The 12,289-nt window shown below is 52.2% G+C and overlaps 1 protein-coding gene across 1 annotated transcript in view; it reads left to right on the top strand.

The window, feature by feature from the left end:
- The first annotated feature begins 10,712 nt into the window (after positions 1 to 10,712).
- Positions 10,713 to 12,289, top strand: part of PPP1R42 (protein phosphatase 1 regulatory subunit 42) — a 52,718-nt gene continuing 51,141 nt past the window's right edge. The window contains exon 1 of the mRNA XM_089654270.1: positions 10,713 to 10,789. The gene's annotated coding sequence lies outside the window, so the exon portion shown is untranslated. The remainder of the gene's footprint in view (positions 10,790 to 12,289) is intronic.

Genomic DNA, 12,289 nt, shown 5'->3' with positions numbered 1-12,289 from the left:
TGCGGCACATAACAACAGACAACTTACACAGGTAGATGAATTCCTTCACACTCTACTCATATACTGCACCAAACTACATCACCGACCTAATATCCAAATACCACCCAAAACGCACTCTCCGCTCCTCACAAAACCTCCTTCTCTCTAGTTCCCTGGTCTCTTCCTCCCATGCCCACCTCCAGGACTTCCCCCATCCTCTGGAACTCCCTACCCCAATCCAACAGACTATCACCTACTCTCCTCTCCTTTAGGCACACCCTGAAAACCCACCTCTTCAGGGAAGCCTACCCCACCCCCTGCTAATTGCTGACCTCCTCCATTCTTCCTACCACTCCATCCCCCACAGCTTTTCCTCCTGTACCACTATCCCCTCCCTCCTAGATTGTAAGCTCCAAGGAGCAGGGCCCTCGAACCCCTCATGTATCGCATTGTATTGTTATTGTACTGTCGCATGTATTGTCTCCCATTGTATTGTACAGCGCTGAGCAAACTGTTGACGCTTTATAAATACTGTATAATAATAATAATAATTTAGCAGATTGAGATGAACTATTTTGTTGCTTATAACAACCAGCCCAATTCTCTGTTCAATTCTACCGGTGCAGTATGGGAGAATAAAGGACATATTGTGGCTGTTATGGGCCATGAGAGTAGTTCTGCCTTTAGACCCTTGATTAATAAAAGTCTGACACTAAGGGTGGCATTTAATCCATTGTAGTGCCATCTGTTGGAATCCACATATTTACCCGAATCTTTTTCAATGTGTTGTGTGCTTGTTTACACCAGCGAGCCACAAGGATTGTACGGCCACTTGTGAGATTTTTTTTTACAAAATATTTGAAAAGCCACATTTCTAAAGTGACATTTTAATACAATTTTTCTTTGCCAACATAGCCCCATAGTGTGAACAAGTTGTAATCATTTTGGTTTCATTTAGACAATTCCTGTCCATTAACTGGAACTATTCTCACCCCTTCTCGCTGGTGCAAACATTGAGCTTTGTGTTAACGTAACACACGATCATTTGGCACAGCAGACTGCACTACTTTTCCTGTTGCAGCATACCTTAATACACAGGTGTCAAGCTGGGGGCCCTCCAGCTGTTGCCAAACTACAAGTCCCATGAGGCATTTCAAGATTGACAGTTACAAGCATGACTCCCAAAGACAGAGGCATGATGGGACTTGTAGTTTGGCAACAGCTGGAGGGCCACCAGTTTTACATCCCTGCCTTAATGCAATGTAGTGCAATGACACGTTTTGGTGTGGTGAAATGCAGCTGCATTCTTTGAATGCATTGCACAAAGCACTTTGAGAGAGTAGCTTTGAAGGCACTACATAAAATGTATTATTATATAAAAGTTATTTATTTAGTTTATTTTTATAAGTTATTATAATAAAGTGTTCTTAAAAATGAATAGTATTGCAATGCACTAACATGTGTATGCTGTGCTACCTTTACAGCAACACAACAGTTACAGCCAGGGCTTTCTTTCTGCCGGAACGCGGCGGTACTGCGTTCCGCCACCTTTTTCTTCTTGTCCCCGCTCACCGACTGCCTCTGCAGAGCTGACAAGCTATGCAGAGCAGCGAAAGTGACAGGTGCCGGACGCGGCTTGTTTATGTCATGCTTGCGCGTGCCCGGCACCTGTCACTGCCGCTGCTCACAGCCGGTGAGCGGGGACATGCACGCTTCACCCCCCCCCCTCTACCGCCAGCGTGTAAACATCGGGGGCGCGCGGCCACCCCCATAGGAAAGGTGCATCTTAGTACACCCGGCGGTGCGCGCTGACGTCATCACGCCCTCTGCTCGTCGATCCTACCATAGCGCGGATCGTCAGCATCAGGTAAGGAGCGGCGATACAATTTTTCTCGCTTTTCTTGCTAATGTGGGGGGGGGCAGTGTTACTCGCTATTCTTACTAATGTGGGGGGGGGGGCGGTGTTAATTCCATACATTTACTTTTATAGCCCCTCCCAAATTTTACTTGCATTCCTGTTCTCTAAAGGGGTGGTCCTAGGGTTTGATGGGGGCGTGGCCAGGTTTGGGTGGGGGAGTTCCACCACCTTTCCTCTGAGAAAAAAAGCCCTGGTTACAGCCAGCCCTAAAGTCTCAAGGTTTTGTACCATCATGTACTTAATGCATGAAAGTAATAAACCTTCTGTGTATAGAAGCCCCCTAGCCCCCACTAATACTCACCTGAGCCCCCTTTTATTCAATGGTGTCCACGAGACTCTTGGTTCTCCAGGAACTCTCACTCCTGATTGGCTGAGGAAGTAGCAGGAGCCATTGGCACCTGCTGCTGTGACAGCCAGTGAGCCAATCAGGAGAGGGAAGGGGCAGGGCTGAGCAGCGAGCTGAGAGGCTGAGCCAGCTGCTGGTCAGGCATCTGGGCAGATCCCAACACATCCAGAGGCTGGGGCAGAACTGTGTTGTCAGTGGGCTTTTAGCCTTCTGTCAGCTGAATCTTGGTCACAGAATGCAGAACTAAGCGCACTCCTGTGAACCAAAGAAAATGTTTGATCAAAAGAGCTTTTGCCATACTGCTCCTTTAAGTTCTGATCAATATCTGACTCCCAAACAAGTCTACATTTCATTCTTCTAGGAGTACTCCTCTGCTCCTAGCAGAAGGATGGAACTTTGGGCACCAAACAGTGTGTTTTTACAGGATCCCATGATGGACATCAAGGTTAGCCAGCTTCTTTCATTCACTTTATGCCTGCTTGACCCTGAGTGTGGAGGAACCATACACCCCAGCATATACAGTGGATATAAAAAGTCTACACACCCGTTAAAATGTCAGATTTCTGAGATGTCAAAAAAATGAGACAAAGATAAATCATTTCAGAACTTTTTTCACCTTTAAAGTAACCTATAAAAACTGTACAACTGAACAACAAACTGAAATCTTTTAGGTGGAGGGAAGTAAAAATAAAAAAACTAAAATAATATGGTTGCATAAGTGTTCAAACCCAGAAACTAATACTTTGTTGAAGCACAATTTTATTACAGCACTCAGACTTTTGGGGTATGAGTCTATCAGCATAGCACATCTTGACTTGACAATATTTGCCCACTCTTCCTTGCAAAAACATTCCAAACCTGTCAGATTGCGAGGGCATCTCCTGGGCCCAGACCTCTTCAGATCACCCCACAGATTTTTGATCGGATTCAGGTCTGGGCCATTCCAAAACTTTAACCTTCTTCTGGTGAAGCCATTTCTTTGTTGATTTGGATGTATGCTTTGGGTCATTTTCATGCTGAAAGATGAAGTTCCTCTTCATGTTCAGCTTTGTAGCAGAAGCCTGCCAATATTAACTGGTATTTGGAACTGTTCATAATTTCCTCTACCTTGACTAAGGCCCCAGTTCCAGCTGAAGAAAAACAGCCCCAAAGCACGGTGCTGCCACCACCATGCTTCACTGTGGGTATGGTATTCTTTTGGTGATGTGCAGTGTTGTTTCTGCGTCAAACATATCTTTTGGCCAAAAAGTTCAACCTTGGCTTCATCAGACCAGAACACATTTTCCCACATGCTTTTGGGAGACTTCAGATGTGTTTTTGCAAAATTTAGCCTTGGATGCTTTTCTTTATAAAAAAGGCTTCTGTCTTGCCACTCTTCCCCATATCCCAGACATATGAAGAATTGTTGTCACATGTACCACACAGCCGGTACTTGCCACATATTCCTGCATTTAATGTTACTGTAGGCCTCTTGTCAGTCTCCCAGACCAGCTTTCTTCTCGTCTTTTCATCAATTTTGGAGGGATGATGGCTGTCTTCACTGTGTTCCATGGTATATCTAATGCCTTGGAAATTGTTTTGTACCCTTCTCCTGTTACCTTTTAACAATGAGATCCCTCTGATGCTTTGGAAGCTCTCTGCGGACCATGGCTTTTGCTGTAGGATGTGACTACGAAAATGTCAGGAAAGACCTACTAGAACAGCTGAAATTTATTTGGGGTTAATCAGAGGCACTTTATTTGATGGAAGGTGTGTACTGACTCCTATTTACTCCCTGGCCATATCAAAGCTGATTGTGAAGTCACACGATTTCAAAATTGGGTGACCTGCCTATTTCATTGGGATTTCCAAATCATCTGACATAGATGTTTATGCAAATCGCAATAAAAGTAGTGGATGCACTACTTTAGAAATCGGTGTGGCTCCAACCAAGTCAGAACCGCACCAATATGACCACTCTAATAGCAGACAATAGGGTGTGACTTGGCACACAATTTGCAAGTCCCAGGGCATGCAAACCGCATGCAAAGTCGCACCCGATGTGACCAGGGTGTTGACATGATTTTTTAATGTGATTGCTCAATTCTGAACATAGCTACATCCCCAGTTAAAAGAGGGTATGTACACTTCTGCAACCACATTATTTTAGTTTTTTTAAATTTACTCCCCCCCCCCCCCCCAAAAAAAACAAAAAATGTATTTGCTTTTCAATTGAGTTGTACAGTTTATAGGTCACATTAAAAGGTGGAAAAAGTTCTGAAATGATTTATCTTTGTCCCTTTTTTTTACATCACAGAAACCTGACATTTTAACAGGGGTGTGTAGGTTATTTTTTTTCATATCCACTGTAGCTTAGCATGCACCCCAGCACATAGCTCAGCATACACGCCATACACTCCATACAATCAAGCAAATAGCTCAGCATACACGCCATACAATCCAGCACATACTGTAGCTCAGCATACACCCCATACAATCCAGCACATACTGTAGCTCAGCATACACCCCAGCACACAGCTCGGCGTGCACCCCATGCAATCCAGCACATGGCGTGGCGTACACCCCATCCACCCCACACACAGCTCGGTGTACACCCCATACAATCCAGCACATGGCTCATCCTGCACCCTAGCACATGGCTCGGCGTAGACCCCCATCCACCCCACACACAGCTCGGCGTGCACCCCATGCAATCCAGCACGTGGCTCATCCTACACCCCAGCACATGGCTCGGTGTAGACCCCCATCCACCCCACACACAGCTCGGCATGCACCCCATACAATCCAGCACAGCTCGGCATGCACCCCATACCGGCGAGAAGGACGTGCGTCGGCGAGCTCCTGCTCCCCTGGCCCCAATCCGCTGCCATCTGGGCAGCAGCGGACCCTAACGGGGGCCCCACGATCCTTCGGTCCCTGCTTATCAGCCAGGTAAGGCCACTGGACCTTTTCCCCGGACCTCCGGGACTTGCGGCCTACCCAGCACCCGAAGCCGCGGCCTCGATTTCTGGCGCGGCCGACCCGGATTGCCGGGCATCAGCCGCTGCTCTGTTCCCCGGTCCCCGCCGATCAGCCAGCCTCCCCAGGGCCCCCTCACTGGCCCTGGGTCCATCCCGACCACCGGGTACCAGCTCGCCCGAAGCAGCCACGTGCTCGTCAGCTCTGGCGCCCCCGCGCCCGATCCGCTGCCATCCGGGCCCCTGAGCCTGCTGCCGATGTCCCCACCAACACCCTGAAGGGGACACAGACACTCCGTCCCTCCAGCGGAGCTCCGGCGGTCCGAAGCGTCTTGAGGCCTACCACGGCACCCGAAGCCGCGGTGTTTCCTGCCGGCCGTGGTTGGAATCGCAGCGGGACGCCTCCGCTCCTCCGGGGAAGCTACCACCACCACCAACGGTCCTCCTAACATAGGAGGGATCCACCTCCACCCCGACGCTCCAGGACATCAGGTACTCCACCAGGGGCACCCACTACCCATCAGGGAGCCCAACCACGATCCCACCACCCACCGGAAACCCTAACCACCAGGGACCCCTAACCACTATCCCTCCAGCGATCGCTACTAACCCACCAGGGATAGCACGGCCACCATCCCACCAGGGATCCCCTGCCCTCCACCCCACCTGGGACTACCAGCCACCTCCCACTGCGTTTTGGACACTGCTTCGCCATCCCTGACCAGCACCCCCTCACCCACCCCGACCCTTCCTGCACCCCGCTCACCCCAACATGCCGCCCGCGCTCCTCCTCCTTGTCCTCCTCTCCTCCATCCCTAAAACCGCCTTCCTCTACCCACCCACCCCCGCTAAGCAGCTCTATATCGCCCCCTCACTTCTCCCCTCTCCCCACTATGGCACCCACCACCTCCTCCTGCTACTCCACTTCCCCGCTGACCCACTTGCCACCACTTTCAGACCCAAGCGCTCCTACACCTCCCGCTCCCACGCCACTTTCCTCACCCTCCTCCTTCTCATTTCAGCTGGGGACATCTCCCCAAACCCTGGCCCCTCACCACCTCACACCCCCCCTAGAGCCCCCCCTGCTCACGCCAGCCGACGCGACCCCCTCAACCTCATACATGTACCCCTCCTCCCCATATCTATCCCCCCTCTCGGTTGCACTCCTGAATGCCCTTTCGGTTTGCAATAAGCTTACCGCCATCCATGACCTCTTCATCTCCCGCTCCCTCAACCTCCTAGCCATCACCGAAACCTGGGTACAGGCCACTGACTCCACTTCCCCTGCGGCACTCACCCATGGAGGTCTCATCTGGACCCATTCACCAAGACTGAGCGATCGCAGAGGTGGTGGTGTCGGCTTGCTCCTGTCACCGCTTAGCACCTTCCAGGTCCTCCCTAACCCACCCTCTCTTTCCTTCCCCTCCTTTGAGGCGCACTGCATCCGACTCTTCTCACCCACCCCCCTAAGGATCGCAGTGATCTACAGGCCTCCCGGATCCATAGCCCGCTTCCTGGATGACTTCGCCGCCTGGCTCCCCTTCTTCCTCTCCTCTGAGCTACTGACCATCATCCTCGGGGACTTCAACATCCCCATCAACGACAACACCCCGGCTACTTCCCAATTCCTCCACCTAACCTCCTCTTTCGCGCTCACACAGCACACTCAATCCTCCACCCACCTCGGAGGGAACACCCTGGACCTTGTCTTTTCCCACCTCTGTACCCTCAACCAGTTCTCGCACACCCCCTTCCCTCTCTCCGACCACCACCTCATCACCTTCTCCCCTTCCCCCAACTCCCCCCCTCAAAAACGCCAAACCATCACCAGCCGCAACCTCCGCAACCTGAACCCGGCCCCCCTCCACTCTGCCGCCGACCGCCTACACGACAGCATGCTCCCACTGTCATGTCCTGACATAGCCACCACCTTGTACAATGACTCACTGTCAGCTGCCCTAGACTCTCTGGCACCCCTAACCACACGCATCATCAAACCCAGACCGCTTCAACCGTGGCAGACCGACAGCACTAAACGCCTCAAACGTCGCAGTCGCGCACTGGAGAGACTGTGGCGCAAAACCAGGTCCCCTCATACTTTCTCCCTCTACAAATCTGCATTTCTTATCTACACCTCCTCCCTCCACGCCGCCAAGCAGGCCTACTTTGTTAACCTAATAAACACCCTCTCCTCCTGCCCCCGCCGACTCTTCTCCACCTTCAACTCCCTGCTCTCCCCCCCCCCTCCTCCACTCAGTACCTCTCTCACCGCCCACGAGATTGCCACCCATTTCCACAACAAGATTGACGCTATCCGTAAGGACATCGTCAACTTGCAATCTACCTCCCCACCTAGCCTCCTCGCCCCCGTCACCCCTTCATCTCCCCCCTCCTCTGCCCTCACAACCGCACTGCCCCCCTCCTCTCCCAATGCCCCGCCCACCATAACCCCCCTCGCACTGCACTCCCTCAGCCCTGTCACTACTGAGGAAGTCGCCAAAGTCCTCTCAAAAGCCCGCCTCACTACCTGCCCCCTGGACCCTATCCCCTCTCAACTCCTCCGGTCACCCCCCTCTTCCCTCATCCGCTCCCTCACCCACATCTTCAATCTCTCCCTCTCTACTGGCGTATTCCCCTCCCCCCTAAAGCACGCGCATATCACCCCCATCCTCAAAAAGCCCTCCCTGGATCCCGCGGACCCCAACAACCTCAGACCCATCTCCCTGCTGCCACTCACCTCCAAGCTCCTTGAACGCTTAGTCTACGATCGCCTAAGCTCCCACCTTACAGACAATAACCTCCTTGACCCTCTACAGTCCGGCTTCCGTCCCCTACACTCCACTGAAACTGCCCTCCTCAAAATCACTAACGACCTACTCAACGCCAAAGCCAAGGGCGACTACTCTGTCCTCCTTCTCCTGGACCTCTCTGCGGCCTTCGACACAGTTGACCACCCCCTCCTCCTTAATAAACTACTCTCCCTTGGCATCGTAGATACTGCTCTCTCTTGGTTCTCATCCTACCTATCCCTACGCTCCTTCAGTGTCACCTACAATGGTGCCACCTCCCCCTCCCTCTCTGTTGGGGTCCCCCAAGGCTCTGTCCTTGGACCCCTTCTCTTCTCCATCTACACCTCCTCCCTGGGCAAACTCATACAATCTCACGGCTTCAACTATCACCTCTATGCTGACGACACCCAAATCTACCTCTCCACCCCTCACCTCACCCCCACTATCTCCGCCCGCATCACTCACCTCCTAAATGACATCTCAGACTGGATGTCGCTACACTTCCTCAAGCTCAACCTCTCCAAAACCGAGCTTCTCGTCTTTCCCCCTGCCAACACCCCCCCCCCCATCCTATCCATCATCACCAACAACTCCACTATCACTTCCGCCCCGCAAGCCAAAGTCCTTGGCGTCATTCTTGACGCGAACCTCTCCCTCCAACCGCATGTCAAATCACTCACAAACACATGCAGGCTCCATCTTCGCAACATTGCCAAGATACGCTCCTTCCTCACCCCAGACACCACCAAACTTCTAGTACACTCCCTCATCATCTCACGCCTTGACTACTGCAACTCCCTCCTCACTGGCCTACCCAAGTGCAGGCTCTCCCCGCTCCAGACCATCCTGAACTCAGCTGCCAGACTCATCCACCTCACCACCCGCTCCACCTCTGCCACCCCCCTCTGCCTCTCCCTCCACTGGCTCCCGATTGCCCAACGCATCAAATTTAAACTCCTAACCCTGACCTACAAAGCCGTTCACAACACTGCCCCTAACTACCTCACCAACCTGATCACCAAGTACCGCCCTACCCGTACCCTTCGCTCCTCACAGGACCTCCTTCTATCCTGCTCCCTGGTCTCCTCCTCCCATGCACGACTGCAGGACTTCTCCAGGTCCTCCCCCATCCTCTGGAACTTACTGCCCCAATCCATCAGACTGTCGCCTTCCCTATTCACATTCAGGCGCTCCCTCAAAACCCATCTCTTCAGGGAAGCCTACCCCACCCTCACCTAACGGCCATCCTCCCTCATTCCTCCCACCACTTCATCCCCCTCAGCCACTTCCTACTGTACCTTTTACCCCCTCCCTCCTAGATTGTAAGCTCGTAAGAGTAGGGCCCTCTTACCCCTCGTATTGTTTGTTGTTGTTGTACTGTGCCATGTATTGTCCCCCCCTATTGTACAGCGCTGAGCAAACCCTTTGGCGCTATATAAACTCATAGTAATAATAATAATAATAATAATAATAATACAATTCAGCACATGGCTCATCCTACACCCCATCCACCCCACACACAGCTCGGCATGCACCCCATACAATCCAGCACACAGCTCGGCATGCACCCCATACAATCCAGCACATGGCTCGGCGTACACCCCACACACAGCTCGGCATGCACCCCATACAATCCAGCACATGGCTCGGCGTACACCCCACACACAGCTCGGCGTGCACCCCATGCAATCCAGCACGTGGCGTGCACCCCATACACAGCTCGGCGTACACCCCATACAATCCAGCACATGGCTCATCCTACACCCCAGCACATGGCTCGGTGTAGACCCCCATCCACCCCACACACAGCTCGGCATGCACCCCATACAATCCAGCACAGCTCGGCATGCACCCCATACAATTCAGCACATGGCTCATCCTACACCCCATCCACCCCACACACAGCTCGGCATGCACCCCATACAATCCAGCACACAGCTCGGCATGCACCCCATACAATCCAGCACATGGCTCGGCGTACACCCCACACACAGCTCGGCATGCACCCCATACAATCCAGCACACAGCTCGGCATGCACCCCATACAATCCAGCACACAGCTCGGCATGCACCCCATACAATCCAGCACATGGCTCGGCGTACACCCCACACACAGCTCAGCATGCACCCCATACAATCCAGCACATGGCTCGGCGTACACCCCACACACAGCTCGGCGTGCACCCCATGGAATCCAGCACGTGGCGTGCACCCCATACACAGCTCGGCGTACACCCCATACAATCCAGCACATGGCTCATCCTACACCCCAGCACATGACTCGGTGTAGACCCCCATCCACCCCACACACAGCTCGGCATGCACCCCATACAATCCAGCACAGCTCGGCATGCACCCCATACAATTCAGCACATGGCTCATCCTACACCCCATCCACCCCACACACAGCTCGGCATGCACCCCATACAATCCAGCACACAGCTCGGCATGCACCCCATACAATCCAGCACATGGCTCGGCGTACACCCCACACACAGCTCGGCATGCACCCCATACAATCCAGCACACAGCTCGGCATGCACCCCATACAATCCAGCACACAGCTCGGCATGTATCCCATACAATCCAGCACGTCTCGGCGCACACCCCACTAAATCCTGCAAGCGGCTCCCGGTGCTCCTCACACATCACGTGCACTCAGCCAAAGTTAGCCGAAGTTGGCACTGTGCGCCTGCGTCTGACGTCATCTCCATAGCAACCAACGCCGATCCCGGGACTATCAACTCAACATCGTGCGGAGAGGTGCTCGAACCTGCAAGGATCGGTACCGGCTGTACAGGTGAGCTCATTCCACCCAGTGTATGTCCTGCGGGGTCCGATCATAGCGATGTGTGGGCTTCCCCCCTGATGGCAGGCAGAGATGATCCCCCATGGTGTGTGCACAGTGATCCGCAGTCCGTGGTGGGCTCCTGGAGGATGTATGGCTACCTCTAGATACATTGTGTATGATGAGGCTGAAGAAGATTCCGGACCATCCAGTTGTGTCTGCTGTGTTCCCATAGCCTGTCTATTCTCTATATTCTACTTCCTGTGGAAGACATCAGAAAGTTTATTGACGTTGTAACCACCACTTCTAGGGTGGGGGGGGTCCACAATTTACTGTTCTAAGGCCTGGTCCACACCTGAGGTGCATTCTGCGCACGCTTCCCACACTGCAGGTGCATGCTCTTGCCTCTGCGACCTGCAGGATGATGTCATAGACAGTAATGGCGCCCGAATGCATCTCACAAATGCAGCCACCAAAACACGTTACTGCAGTACCATGCAATTTGGTGCAGCGCGTTCTGAAAACAGTAGCCCTTGCACGACTTTTCCCGTGTTCGAGTGCATTCTGCAGCCATTTCAAATGAATGGGCTGTCAAAACAGACCACATGACACAGCGCAAGAATCCCACATGAACACGCTTTATTCAGTGTGAATTGGCCCTAATAGGAAAGAACCCTGTTGGCAATCTCAGGCCTCCTGTACACTGCTGCTCCTAAACGGAAGTTTCTGAGCTTTTGGCGTTTTTTTTTTTCAAAGCCCCTGAACGCCACTCAATAAAAGCCTATTTGTCCATGTACACGTAGGCCTATATCAGAGTCTAGGGACAGTTAGACATCCCTCTTCTGAATGTAGAAGAAATGCGTTCAGGAGAGGAATGTTTTGGCCAAAAAATGTCAAATGCGTTTAGCACTTGGGCATTTATTCATTTCAATAGCAAGTACTCTGATCAATGAAATGAATAAACGCCCAAGCGCTAAACGCGGCTAAATGCATCTAAACATAGTACTGTGCTAGCGTTTTTCTGCTGCCAGTAGAGTAAAGGTTCCAGTGTACATGTAGTCTAAGATTAAAGCTGTATTAAACCCAAAAGCAAATATTTATTATATTGCAGCTTACCAGTTCTTAGATGTGATAGCTGCATTAGTTTTGTTGTTTTAGGTTTCATACACACTAGCGCTTTTTTGAAAGTTCCAGCCGTTTTTCTGTTTATTAAAAGTCAGCAGCTACTGTAGCTGCTGACTTTTAATAACACACTTACCTGCCCCAGGGTCAAGCGACATGCTCACCCGCACCGTCTCTTCTCTCCCTCTGCTCACCCCAGTGGCGCCGGCATCTTAGCTGTGGGCACCTGGATGCATGCATGCGTTGCGCTGCACATTCCAAGGTTCCCAGAAGACTTTGGGAAGAAAGAGGGTGCCAAACTTCTGGCTCACTTCACTGCAGCGAACTGAGCCGGATATGGGAGTGGGTACCTGTCAAAACCAGGTATCCACTACCCCCCCCCCCAAAGTT

The sequence above is a fragment of the Staurois parvus genome, unplaced genomic scaffold, assembly GCF_062004578.1.
Source record: "Staurois parvus isolate SC_StPar_1 unplaced genomic scaffold, SC_StPar_1.0 ptg000748l, whole genome shotgun sequence".
Classification (NCBI taxonomy): Eukaryota; Metazoa; Chordata; class Amphibia; order Anura; family Ranidae; genus Staurois; species Staurois parvus.
The sequence above is the reverse complement of the archived record's forward strand: the minus strand, read 5'-3'. Positions and strand labels throughout refer to the sequence as shown.